This window comes from Mchenga conophoros, linkage group LG19, assembly GCF_057382185.1.
Source record: "Mchenga conophoros isolate Kocher_MC1m ecotype Shallow Benthic linkage group LG19, M_conophoros_male_GT1.1, whole genome shotgun sequence".
Lineage (NCBI taxonomy): Eukaryota > Metazoa > Chordata > Actinopteri > Cichliformes > Cichlidae > Mchenga > Mchenga conophoros.
The window spans coordinates 28,324,092-28,336,238 of record NC_140544.1 but is presented as its reverse complement, the minus strand read 5'-3'; the positions used below and the strand labels follow the sequence as shown (position 1 = coordinate 28,336,238).

General features: G+C 41.7%; 1 protein-coding gene across 3 annotated transcripts in view; it reads right to left on the bottom strand.

Annotated features, from left to right (window-relative positions):
• The window catches only part of bahd1 (bromo adjacent homology domain containing 1), a 34,845-nt gene extending 23,578 nt beyond the window's left edge, over positions 1–11,267 (bottom strand). The window contains exon 1 of one of the 3 annotated variants that reach the window (XM_085257060.1): positions 10,914–11,267. The gene's annotated coding sequence lies outside the window, so the exon portion shown is untranslated. Of the gene's footprint in view, positions 1–764; positions 1,247–10,913 lie in introns of those variants that run through there. The other 2 variants (XM_085257061.1, XM_085257062.1) reach the window with 2 other exon arrangements.
• Positions 11,268–12,147: the final 880 nt, after the last annotated feature.

The window sequence follows — 12,147 nt, the reverse complement described above, 5'->3', positions numbered from 1 at the left end:
TAAATGTAGGAAAGGAAAAAGCTCAATATTTAAATGTAAAGTACTAAAACTGAATTATTCAAGTACTTCATCAAGTACTTTGGTTGATGCAGTGAAGAAATATCAAGAAAAAGAAAACATAAAGCAAAAGTGAGTAAAAATATAGTCATTTTTTTCCTTTTAAATCCTTTTAAATATCTTGAGACTCCCTTTTGACCCTGAGATTAGTCGGCAGATGATCAAATGCCAGTGCAGCTCTGCTGTGTGAATCTTACGCATTTTAAAGTAAATGGAGCATAGTTCACACATCAGACCTACTTGCTATTGATTTGACTCTCTCCCTGCCGATGGCACATTAAGAGACTGTAGTTTCATCTACATCAGAAGTCCGATAGATACAGGATTAGGAGGAGGAGGAGGCGGCTCTGCCTGGCTGTCTCACAGGCTCATTCAGAAGAAGGACATGATGTAGCGCTGTCATCATGAGGGAAACAGCCCCGAGGCTGGAGCTCTCGGGGACCTAAGCTGCTGTGCTTCAGATAGTGCATATAACCAAGTCCACTTTCCTGGAGCAAATCAGCAGTTCCACAGTCTTACACCACCAAACAAACGCTAACCATCCTCCACCACCACCAACACCAACCCCTCGCTTCTCCTACACGCAGGTTCGGGCTCCAGCAGTTACACAAACACCCACATCCACTACTGTTTCGCGAATATATTGGGTAGGAAAAAACGATTAACGTTATAATCACACTGTTCAACAAAATAAAGAAAATACATACAAATGACTCGCCTCTTGAAGATCGTAGTTGGCCACGGTGGTGGTGGACAGTGTTAATCTGACAGCATGCCGTAGCAGGAGTGCAGGCTGCGATATGAGAAGTAGGAAATAAAAGGAGAGATCCTCAGCGGGGAAACGAGTGGAAAACACCCGACCATCCTCACTCAATCGGGCTTTTTCGGAGCTGCTAGTTAATATCAGTATCATTAGGAGGCTCGTATTACAGCCGAGTTGTTAGAAGCAGCCTAACCACCGACCCTGTCATCTCCAACTGTGACTGAAACACAGCAGCGATTCACCATTACCTCGCGTGTCCCGTTGGAAATAATCACCCACTCAATTTGAAAAAAATTAAATAAAATAATAAAAAAATAAATCTCCCGTCCGTGATGTTTGTTTCTTTTCCCGATGATCAGTTTCTACTCGGTAGAGCTGCGGACCCGGGGAGCGATCCGTGGACCAAACAGCCCACAGTAGCTGGAGACATGGTGAACAAATCGGTGAGCGGTGACCTACTTCCGAAGTGGCAAGCTGGAGATAATATTCATGCGCTGCCTGCATTCGCATTCGCCGTTGCACCGGGACATCCCCGTGTAAAATCACGGTCACGTTACTGTAATATTCCTACAGGGACTAAACGGTGTCATCGTGACAGTTTTTTCCACACTTCCTCGTGGTTTTTCTTTGCTTTTTAATTCTTTAAATCTTCTGTGCATATGCGCCAAAGACAAGTGCAATTTCCCCATTTCCCAAACGTCGGTCTGTTTTATGATGCATTTGTACCAAATGAAACCAGCTCTGTTTTATGTCCCAAAAATAAATAAATAGAGTTATTGATAAGTAAGTTTTCCCTCTGCCTCATTGGCTGCAAAGCAAGAGTGAATGTACTGAAACCTGACTGACTTTCAGCCATTAGATGGTCAACTTGAAGCCGCACATCCACAAAAAGCGCAAGTTAAACATAATAAAAGCAAGTGGGCATGAATAAAAGATGTGGAATATTAAAATATTCTAGCCATAAAGACCATATCATCACCCAATTCAACTACAAACTAAATCCTTTGTGTAGTTTACTATATAAAGGATTTCAAGTTTCAAACGACTATTTGAATAATTGTTTTAAAACCAGCTGAAAATACAAGTATACGTCCATCTAAATGTTTCATCTTAATGTTCCCACAGCTTCTATACAGGCACATAATGCCAATAGGTACTATTCATTGAATTTTTAACAAGCCTTTGTTCAAATACAGAAGAATGCTTATTACAATAGCTTTAACAACTCATTGCGTATAAAACAAAATAAAACTACAGTAACTAAAACTTTCTTGGGTGCAAAAGGCATAGGAATATTCTAACATGCAGCCCTGCTATAGGTTGGATTGTGTTCTGGTTTTCTTTTAATAATAAAATAGGGATACATTCAGTTCAACTGCTTGTTAATGCAAATATCGAATCAGCCAATCACATGGCAGCAACTCACCGTGTTTAGTCATACAGATTTGTTTGAGATGACCTGAAGATGACAAACTTCTAGCCAAGCTTTAGAATGGGGAATAAAAGTGATTTAAGTCAGTCTGAGTGTGGAATGGTTGTTGGTTGTCTGGTTTAAGTATTTCACAAAACTGTTCATCTCCTGGGATTTTCTCACGTAACCATCTCTAGAGTTTAGAGAGAACTTCAGGAAAAGAGAAAACATTCAGTGAGTAGCAGTTCTCTGGGTGAAAATGCTTATTATATCTGCTTATTAAAAAATGTCTGTTTTTAAAATATTTATTTTCTTATGCAGAGAGCAAAGAACTTTGTTTGTGTAAACAAACTTAACCAAATGAAGATGAATCTGATTCTAACTCAAATCATTTATAATACAACCAAAGTGTGCAGACAAACATCTCTGAACGCATCACGTGTCCAGCCTTGAAGCAAGTGGGCTACAGCAGCAGAAGACCACACCAGGTGCCACTCCTGTCAGCTAAGAACAGGAAATGTCAAAATTAGACAGCAGAAGACCGGAAATATGTTTCCTGTCTCATGAGTCTTGATTTCTCTTTCATTAAAATGTTAAGGTCGAATTAGAAGTAAATAACATAAAAGCATGGCTTCATCCTGCCTTGTTTCAAAACTTAGGCCGATGCTGGTGGTGTAATGATGTAGGGGACATTTTCCTGTTACACTTTGGGCCCCTCAGTACCAACTGACCATCAGTTGGTACTAACACCACAGCGAGCAGTATCGTTGATGGCCATGCCCATCCCTTTATGACCACAGTGTACCCATCGTCTGTTTGCCACTTCCAGCAGGATGACACACCATGTCACAAATGTGAATATATGAATATAACAATGAGTTCACTGTATTCAAGCGGCCTTCAAAACCAGCAGCTCTCCGTCTAATAGAGCACCTTTGAGATGTGGGGGAAACAGGAAATTCGCGTCCTGGATATGTAGCCGACAAATCTACAGCAACAATATGGACCCAAATCTCTCAGGAATGTTTCCAGCACCTTGTTCAATCTGTACCACAAAGAATTAAAGCAGTTCAAAATGCAAAACCCAGCAAGAGCAAGATGTGCCTAATAAAGTGGCTGTGACTTTATATGAAGCACAGTTTATCTGTAAAGAAGCACAAAGATGAATTGCATTAAATGCATTCATGTTAAACTGTATTCATTTAAGTAAAAGCTTCACAACTTCCATCCATGTGTTGACAAAATAAGTCATCTGAACAGATCTCGTTAGAGAAGAAGAGACATTTTAATCAACATTGATAACATTTACATAGAGCCCCAGGAAAAACACTAAATAATACGATATATTATGTAATGACGAATATGCAATGAGCTATAAATTCATCATGTTAATGCCTAATGTAGTAGGTTAGTAATGTTTTTCTCATGAATAACATCAAAAAAATAGAAGCATGTATCCCTCTTAATTAGGCTAATTTACTGTATCCTCTGCTCTGAATGAGACATTCAATCTAAACATGACTGATCATTTGCTGCTCATCATTTATTACCTCTTAACACAGATAAGATCGGCCCGTTGCGATACACACAAATTACGGACTATCACTGACGGCTGCTGGACTCACTCAGTGGGCGTTCAAGTTAAAGAAAAGCTTAACGGACGGTTCAATTTTGTTTTTCCACAACAGCCTGATTGGAAAGCCACCATGTTGTCAAGTTACTGACAAGTCAGAATCAAGCTTAACTGGGATAAATGCTGTCCTCGCTGATATCAGCTTTACAGTGTGTAATTAACAGCTGCAAAGGACCTGAGTGTGTTGAGCTAATGAGGCGTGAGCACCGGGGGGAGCTGAGGGAGAATGGACTGCTGAGAGGTGACCTGCGCTGCAATAAACACGCTGCAACACACTGCGGAGAGGTGCAGGGCAACAACTTAGAGGGCTAAATGCTTCCTACATGCAGGATGCACTCACTTACCCGCTCAGTGCTGATCTATAGACATACAGCAAACATCTCAATCATTTCAGGAGAAGCAAAACAAAACAAACCCACCAAAACATTTTACCAGAAGAGACGTTTGTAATGTGAAAGAGGAAGTACGTCCTTTTCCACTACAAGGCTTTTATATATTAGGAGATAATTAAAAAAAAAAAAATCATTTGGTCCTTAGCAGGATCTGAAATGATGTAAACTCAACCTCAGATGAACCACAACATGACATACTACACCGTGTCATTACTTATTTAGCAAAATGAAGAAGAAGCAGTTTGTGGAAACTAAGTACACCCTTCCTGCTTTTGTAGGAATTATTGGATAAGTAGCATCCAGACTCTTAATCAAATGCACTTATTTAACTGATCATCAGCAAGTGAACAACTCTATGAAAGCAGATGTTCTGGCAGTTTGCAGGTCTGGTGCTTTCAGCAACAGAAAGTCAGTCAGCTTCACTAAGATTGGAAAGGCTAATGTCTCCTCGTTAAGACGTTGATCGATTGATGATCTAAAGTTAATCTGGGAATGGATGTAAAACCATTTACAAACAATTTGAAGTGAAACAAAAGATTATTCACAAGTAGAAAACATTAAAGGCATTTGCCAGTAAGCGGAAGATTGCACAGCACGTTTGATGAAAACCTAACGCAGCATATCAGCACGAACACCTCATAAAACTATGGTGGTGGTGGAGTGGTGATGGTTTAGGCTCGTTTTGCAGTCGCAGGACTTGGTTATCTCGCAGTCTTTGAATTGACCTTGAATGGTTCCGTATACCAAAGTATTTACAGAGTCAAATGTGAGGCCAACAGCCATTCTCTTGTAGACCGGCTCCTTTAAATAATCAAGATGTTGCAATGGCCCAATGAAAGTCCAAACTTCAGCCCAACTGAAATGCTTTGACAGGATCTTAATAGAGCTGCGTATGAATCAGTTCAATTGTACTTATATAATGCCAAATGACAACAAAGATATACCAATGCCAACAAACCTCAATGAACTGAAGCAACTCTTTAAAGAAGAGTTTGGAATTCAAACTGGGGTTTTTTTTTTTCATGCCAAATTTTTATTTATACCCTCAGCAGACACAAAGTACTTACAGAGCACTCATTCACTGGAGATGAGTTTTTAGTCAGTTCTAAAAAAAAAACTGGCCTGAAACAAACAAAAAAATCATTTATTTGTTCTTTTCTGGTCTCCAACAAGTCCTCAGAGGAGTCATTTTCTAGCAGATAAATACTAGAAACTAAGAATAATGTCCCAGTGCAGTTAGGCTGCACACAGTCATTTGAGCCACTTGTTGTTGTTACAACAAAAATATTAATTATGGCTGCTCTAAAGAGCTAGTTAATGACTGGAATAATTGTTATGAGATTTTCAATCATGTCCCACTAACTGTGAGCCAACACCTTCAGTCCTACAGCCATATTTTTATATAACCAGTGTGAAGCAACCCAAATGTGATTTTTTTTTTTTTTTTAAATCCCCAAACTAAAACATCACTACACCAGGAGACTAAATATTTGTGACAGGCATCAATATGTTCAGGGAGTAAAGCCCTGATGAGACATCATGCAGCGAAGGTACTGCAGGTGGGCTGAGAGGTCATTTCTCATAAACACACACAACACACTAAAACATTCAGTTAGAAAACTCTTAACTGAATATTTAATCATAATTAAAAGTTTTAAGTTATAAATTCTATATGATCAAATACTTTGGGAATTTAAAAATAAAATCACTTGAGTTGGTTGTGACTAAAGGTTTGGGTGGGCTGTGGAAGATTTTCACATTTCAAGCTTTGCTGTGGCGGACTGGCAAGGCAAGGCCAGCGCAGTTAGGAAGCCACACTTAGATGTGAATGCACTGCCTAACAACAGTGACACAGGCACAAATAATACCTTCAGGTCAGATCTTTAAGAATAAACTTGCAGCAAAAAAACAGGATACAGAAATGTACGATTTAGGCCTTTTGAGTTGAACTATGCACTCAACCTATTATGTCACCACATGGGTTCAACACAGTCCGTGGGGGGGCATTTGATTCAGATCGGTCATGTGCCCTTTGCCCAGCTGCCTGACTACGCAATGCTGGTTTTGTGTCCACAACTCGCTTTGCCTGCTCAAACTGACTGAAACATCGTGTACCAGTGGAGCTGATGCAAATACAGTTTCTACTGTTGCTCAAAACCTGCTTGTGGTATTATTCGCTGCAGCTCTTATGACTCTTAGCCGAGGTGTCCTCACTCTCAGGCTAGCTACAAGTGGCTGATTTGAGACTAATGGTCAGTTTGTCATTTTCCCTACAGTGTTTTGGCTGCACAGCAGCTCTGAGCCTGACAGTGATACCCACAGCAGATAATGTGACTGTTACACACACCAGCAAAGCCTGAATGCAACAATGATGTAATGAAAATCACATACAACCGCACAAAGCTCCACATAAAACAGCTGGGTGACACCCTAGAGATTAAAATAAAAAAGTACCAGCAGTGCTAATGAATGGGAAGAGTCAGTCTAAGAACAGAAGAGGAAGTGCCGTGTACACCAGTCTCCTGTCATTAAAACAAAATGGACTTTTTCAGCAGGGCATATCTCTCTAACCACTTTAACAACCTGTCATTGTTTGGCTGCAGACTGTTTGTTTACCAGGGGCTTTCTAAAGGGAGCGTGTGTGCGAGAGAAGTGTTTGTGTCAGTCTTGGCTGATAGCAGCAATGTGACAAATAGCTGGTTATCATGTGATTGAGTTTGCATGTGTTAGGAAAGATTTTAAAGTCTAATCTTAAACTCAATTTTAACTTAATCTGACCATTTCTGTTAGAAATAGGAAGACAGGGTGCACAATTCAGTCTGACGCAGGCGGGGGGGATACACGGAGCAGTCAATGAAGCTTTTTAAAAACAGCCAAGAAACTGATAAACATGATAGACAAAAATCATCTTAATTGCACACGTGCAGAGGCAAAACGCAGCTTCAAAAGAGAATGTGTCATGCACACAGAGCAGCGCTTCGAGCGCAAAACTGGTTGTAAGCTGTTTATCGTCTTCAACATGTAGCCTACCGATGTAAAGATGACAGTTGAGCAACACAGAGCAGATACAGGACAGGAAGTGTAATTATCTGCTTCTACTGTTCTGCTTCAAAGAGACGGGGCAAGATGCCAGGCTGCCTGACTAGCAAAAGGGGAGGAGAGAGGGGAAAAAAAGAGAAGTAGATGGAGAGATACTGATGAAGATCGAAGTGAAGCAACAGAGAGGAGAGGAGAGGAGAGGAGAGGAGAGGAGAGGAGAGGAGAGGAGAGGAGAGGAGAGGAGAGGAGAGAATCTCACCTCTTACATCTCACTGAGCAGAAGAAAAGTCAAACTCAGTAGAAGTCAGAGAGGCTTTTTTTCCTTTCACATTCAGCTTCCTGTTTTTCTTTGCCTGACAGCTCTTCAGAGATACAGGCGTTTGACACAGACTTTGTGAGAGAGCAGGGGAAAACAAGAGGGGGGGGGGATATTTAAGAGAATGTGTGTGAGACAGCGATGGAGGGAGGAGGCAAGAGACAAGAGAGTGATGGATTGAGATAGCACGGTGAATGGAGACAGTGAGAGATTGTCATCATCATCATGAACAATGACTCTCTGATAGAGGAGGCCTGAGGAGCTGAGGAGTGAGTGAGGAGGGGGTGGGGGTGCCCGCCTGCCCACCTGCCAGGGTCTCAGTCATGCTTTTAGCATCTGCCAAACTGAAGGACGCTTGGTGCCATGTGCTTTTCGCTGAAGGAGCCTGACGTTTGTCAGTCACAGGGAGGACTTCTGTTCTGTTTAGTCGCGGCCAAACAGGATTTACTGTAATGCCTCCATCAAAACCCACACACACACACACACACACACACATGTAAACAATCCCAGTGTGTGTCAGAAGTAGAAGTGAGTGAGACCCCATCTCTAAAATCTCCACTGCAGCTGTGGACCAGTGGACAGCTGACAGCAGTCTGTGGATCTCTGCTCCACTTCTCCTCCCGTCCACACCAGCCCTGCCTCCTCTTCTTCTATGTTTCCATGAAGCAGGCCTGTAATTTTCACAGCTGTGTCTTGGAACTGAGCCAGCGTGAGTCGGGGAAAGAGAGCGCAGAGCAGTATGGGCTGGCTAATGGCTTTTAGACAACTAAGGGCTACAGAGCAGCTTTGCTAATCCCGAGGTTCGCTGCTCATTCAGTACAGAGAAATATTCATACCAGTGAACAGGGATAAGAAGGAAACTCATTAGCATTGGAAAACATTTAAAAAAAAAAGGTGCAAAGTTCTGTAAATTGTATGTTAACCTGTAACAAGCACTTCTTTTGTGGTTATGATGGCATTTAGTCAAGTAACAGCTGAAATCTACGATCGCAGCAATTGACCTCATTATAATGTCAATAAAGACATAATTACAGGTCAGCCTGGCTATGTGCAGCGCTGTGGTTGGGGGTTAAACTTCACTATTTGCCCTATTTTCTTCCCAATAAGGCCAACTAACCTGTGGCTTTGTACAAAATAAAATAATGATGTTACTTTCTGTTCCACGTGCATTTCTTTGGAATCCCATCATACACCCACATCTCAGCTGAGGCTGGGTTACCTGCAGAGGACAGTGGGCACCTGCTCTGAGGTTTCGTAACTTTGCTGGGTCAGGGTTTAAGGATAAAGCTCCCAGGTAGCTCTGTGTGTCAGCTGGTTCCTTTAGATGTATTATATGAAAACATATCTGGTTCTTGCTTTATGTAAAGTTAATTTTAGGGCTTTATAAGAAGTAAGTTTGGTATTAGAAACAAAAAAGCTCACTTACTGAGCTCAGCGCATGAAGGCAACTTAGATAAGATGATTATTTTTAACATAAAGTGCTCTTTAAACTCAGCTGGTTTGGACAGCACTGTGATCATGAAGAAACGACTTGTGTTCTTCACTTAGTGAATAAGTAAGTACATATAGGAAATGGATTTCTCTAATGTTCTCCCTAAAAAATTCTTTAGAAATACAAGTTTCTCTGCTAGAAAACAAATCTTGAAAATGTAACAACAGATATTAGATTAAAAAGCAAATTAAAAAACTAAACTGTTACAAAAAAACCCCAAAAAACAGCCCAAAGTGGTGTTTCTATTAGACAATATTTAACATCACTCTGTGGGGAATTACAGTGTGATGACAACCACACAGTGATGTTTTGGAAAATTGGGACTTGTCAGTGTGCTTTTCCTACGCAGCTGTAGGCGGAAATTGTTTCACTTTCAGATGATCTTTTCAACAAGTGAAATATATTTTTAAAGATGATAACAGGGCGACAACACAGCCACTGTTTCAGTTAGTCTGCTAACAGCTATTCTTTTCATTTCTGCCCTCTCCTCCTCCTCCTCCTCCTTCTTCTTCTGACCACATGTGTCCCGACTGCAGGCTGGAGGTATTCGTCTCCTCTGGGACATCTGGGAGGTCAGTGCGTCTTTCCTCCGTGGCCACATCAGGGCAGTTCTTCAGCAATAATGGGATTAAGTCCTGGATTGATATCCAGCTTTATGGCTCACGTGTGGGCAGCGCAACGCTATTCAACATGCTGCTATGGCAAGCCTGTCAAGGTAATGCTGGAGAACCGACCAGACACAAATCTACCACGACCTCCAAAGCTGGCGTTCTATTGTCAGGCTCTTCTGCTCACAAGAGCCTTTACAAACACTATTATGCCCAGGAACTCACCAGGCAACTTGTGTTATAAAGCTCATGTCATATGAAAAGCCTGCACTTTCCAGTGGCCTTTAACAGCAGGAGATGATTCTTCCCAGATTATGGCATTTCATTTCCTTGACTTACTGATTGTTTAGTCTATGAAATGTCAGGGAAAAGTGCAAAACAGTCCAAGTTAAACCTTCAGATTGCTTATTCTGTCAAACCAGCGGTAATGCAAGACGTATTCAGATGTTTTACCTGAGTAAAAGTGCCAAAACCGCAGTGAAAAGGCACACAAGTAGGCGAACAAAGCATTAATAATCTTCTATAGAAACTACAGCTGTTAAATAAGTAACCTGCAGAGAACTTTCAACTGTTTGGAGCAGATGGATTAAACCACGTAAAACTCTAACATCAGTTTGTTTATCTTTCTGAGTAAATCAACGTTTAAACCGTCCAAAACGCCACTACTACCACTACTACTTTGGTGGCATCATTAGCTTGAAAGTGTATAAAAGATTAATAAACCCCTCAGATTCGACTAATCGGCATGCTTTAGCCGTGTCTTTAGAAAAACAAAAAAAAAAACAACCCCTTACATGTTCCAAGAGGATCTCCACGTTCCCCCTGCTCTTACAAACCCACAAATACAAACTCCAACACAGAGCCGAGCCTCAAACTTGACTCTAACAGAAGCTGCTTGCGTGACATTTTCTGCGATCACGAGCTGGGAGTCTCAGCCGATCGAGCCTTGCTACCCAGTGTTTGGCCGATTAAAAAAAGAGGCAGCTTTGCCACCTGCACAAGTGACACCACTGACAACAGATGTCTCCGAAAGTTACCTCCGAGGGTTTTACAGATCCCCGGCAACAAGAAGGATCTGCTATCTGTCAATAGCTGACAGATTATTCCAACCCGAGCTGCCTCCTCTCTCTCGATCCTGTCCTGCCTGACACTTTCAGTTTTGCCTCGAATGCGATAAGAGTTGAAACGCTTTCGCGTCTTACCGTTTCGCAAAGTGGAAAATAACCCAGCGGGAGTCGGTATGTTGGAGAGGAAGATCAGTTCCACGGCAAGAGAGAGTGATGCGTCAGGTGTACGCTTCCCGCAAGTGAAGGAGGAAAACCGTGCGGAGGGCGACTCATGTTGAGTTGATCGGCTGAAGCCTTTTTTCTTCTTCTCCTCTCTCCTGCTCCGATCTGCGCCGCTCCACGCTCTACGCGTAAAAATCGCCACTCGGTAAACTTAGAACTAAAGCAGAGGTCAATAAGACGGAGCGAGGCGCACTCGGCACTCCGCAGAAATCCTGCAAACTACGGCTCACTTTGGCATGTTTTTACATAACAGCATCATCCGCTTTTTGTGTTGACGCATCATGTAGCCTAGAGAAAACATGGAGTTTCTTAAAGGGCCACGGACGCATCGTCCACATGTCACCGTCCCCAGCAGCCCCCGCTGTGGCTGACAGATGGGTTTCACCCAGTTAATGTATTTAAGCCCTTTCCTTTTGACGGGTGTATTAACCTAACCCTGGCGGGGGGATTGAGGGGAGAGGGTCGGGCTCTGCTGCTGAACACTGAGTGAAGAATTTATGGAGTTTATGGTCTCCCTTTTTTTGTATTGTGCTTTTGTTTGCGATGATATTTAAAATGGCTTGTTTGCAGAAATTGGTCGTCGGGTAGTATTTTAGCATTTGAATGTGATCGCGGAAACAATAACAAAGGTTATGATTAATTTAGATGAACTGACTTAAGCTAAACAAACGAGTAATTTCTAAAGTAAAATTAAGCTTCTATTTAAAAAAAAAAAAAAAAAAGTTGTAAGAAATGAGCAAAACCTTGCAGCAAGTAAACTACATTTGAAAATCTGCAATGTGTAATCACGTGCTGTGGTTGTGGGTTTTCATGTGGGTGTGTTTTTAGCCCTAGACTCTTATTGATTGGTGCACCAATATGGCTTTTTAGCCCCACTAGGTATCAGGGGAATACCCACTAATTATACCTCACGTTGCTGCTAACCCTGCAGATCTACAATAACACAATGACATCAAGGAAACCCATCCATCCATTCAGCCAATGATTTTCTTCTGCTTATACAATTCAGGGTTGCAGGGTAGCTGGGGCCTATCCCAGCTATCATAACTCAAAAGGCAGGATAGCAGATTGCCAGTGGATCAAGAAACTCCAAAAGAATAAGCCCTAGAAAGAGTTCATTAAAATACAATACAACACCTGAAAATGG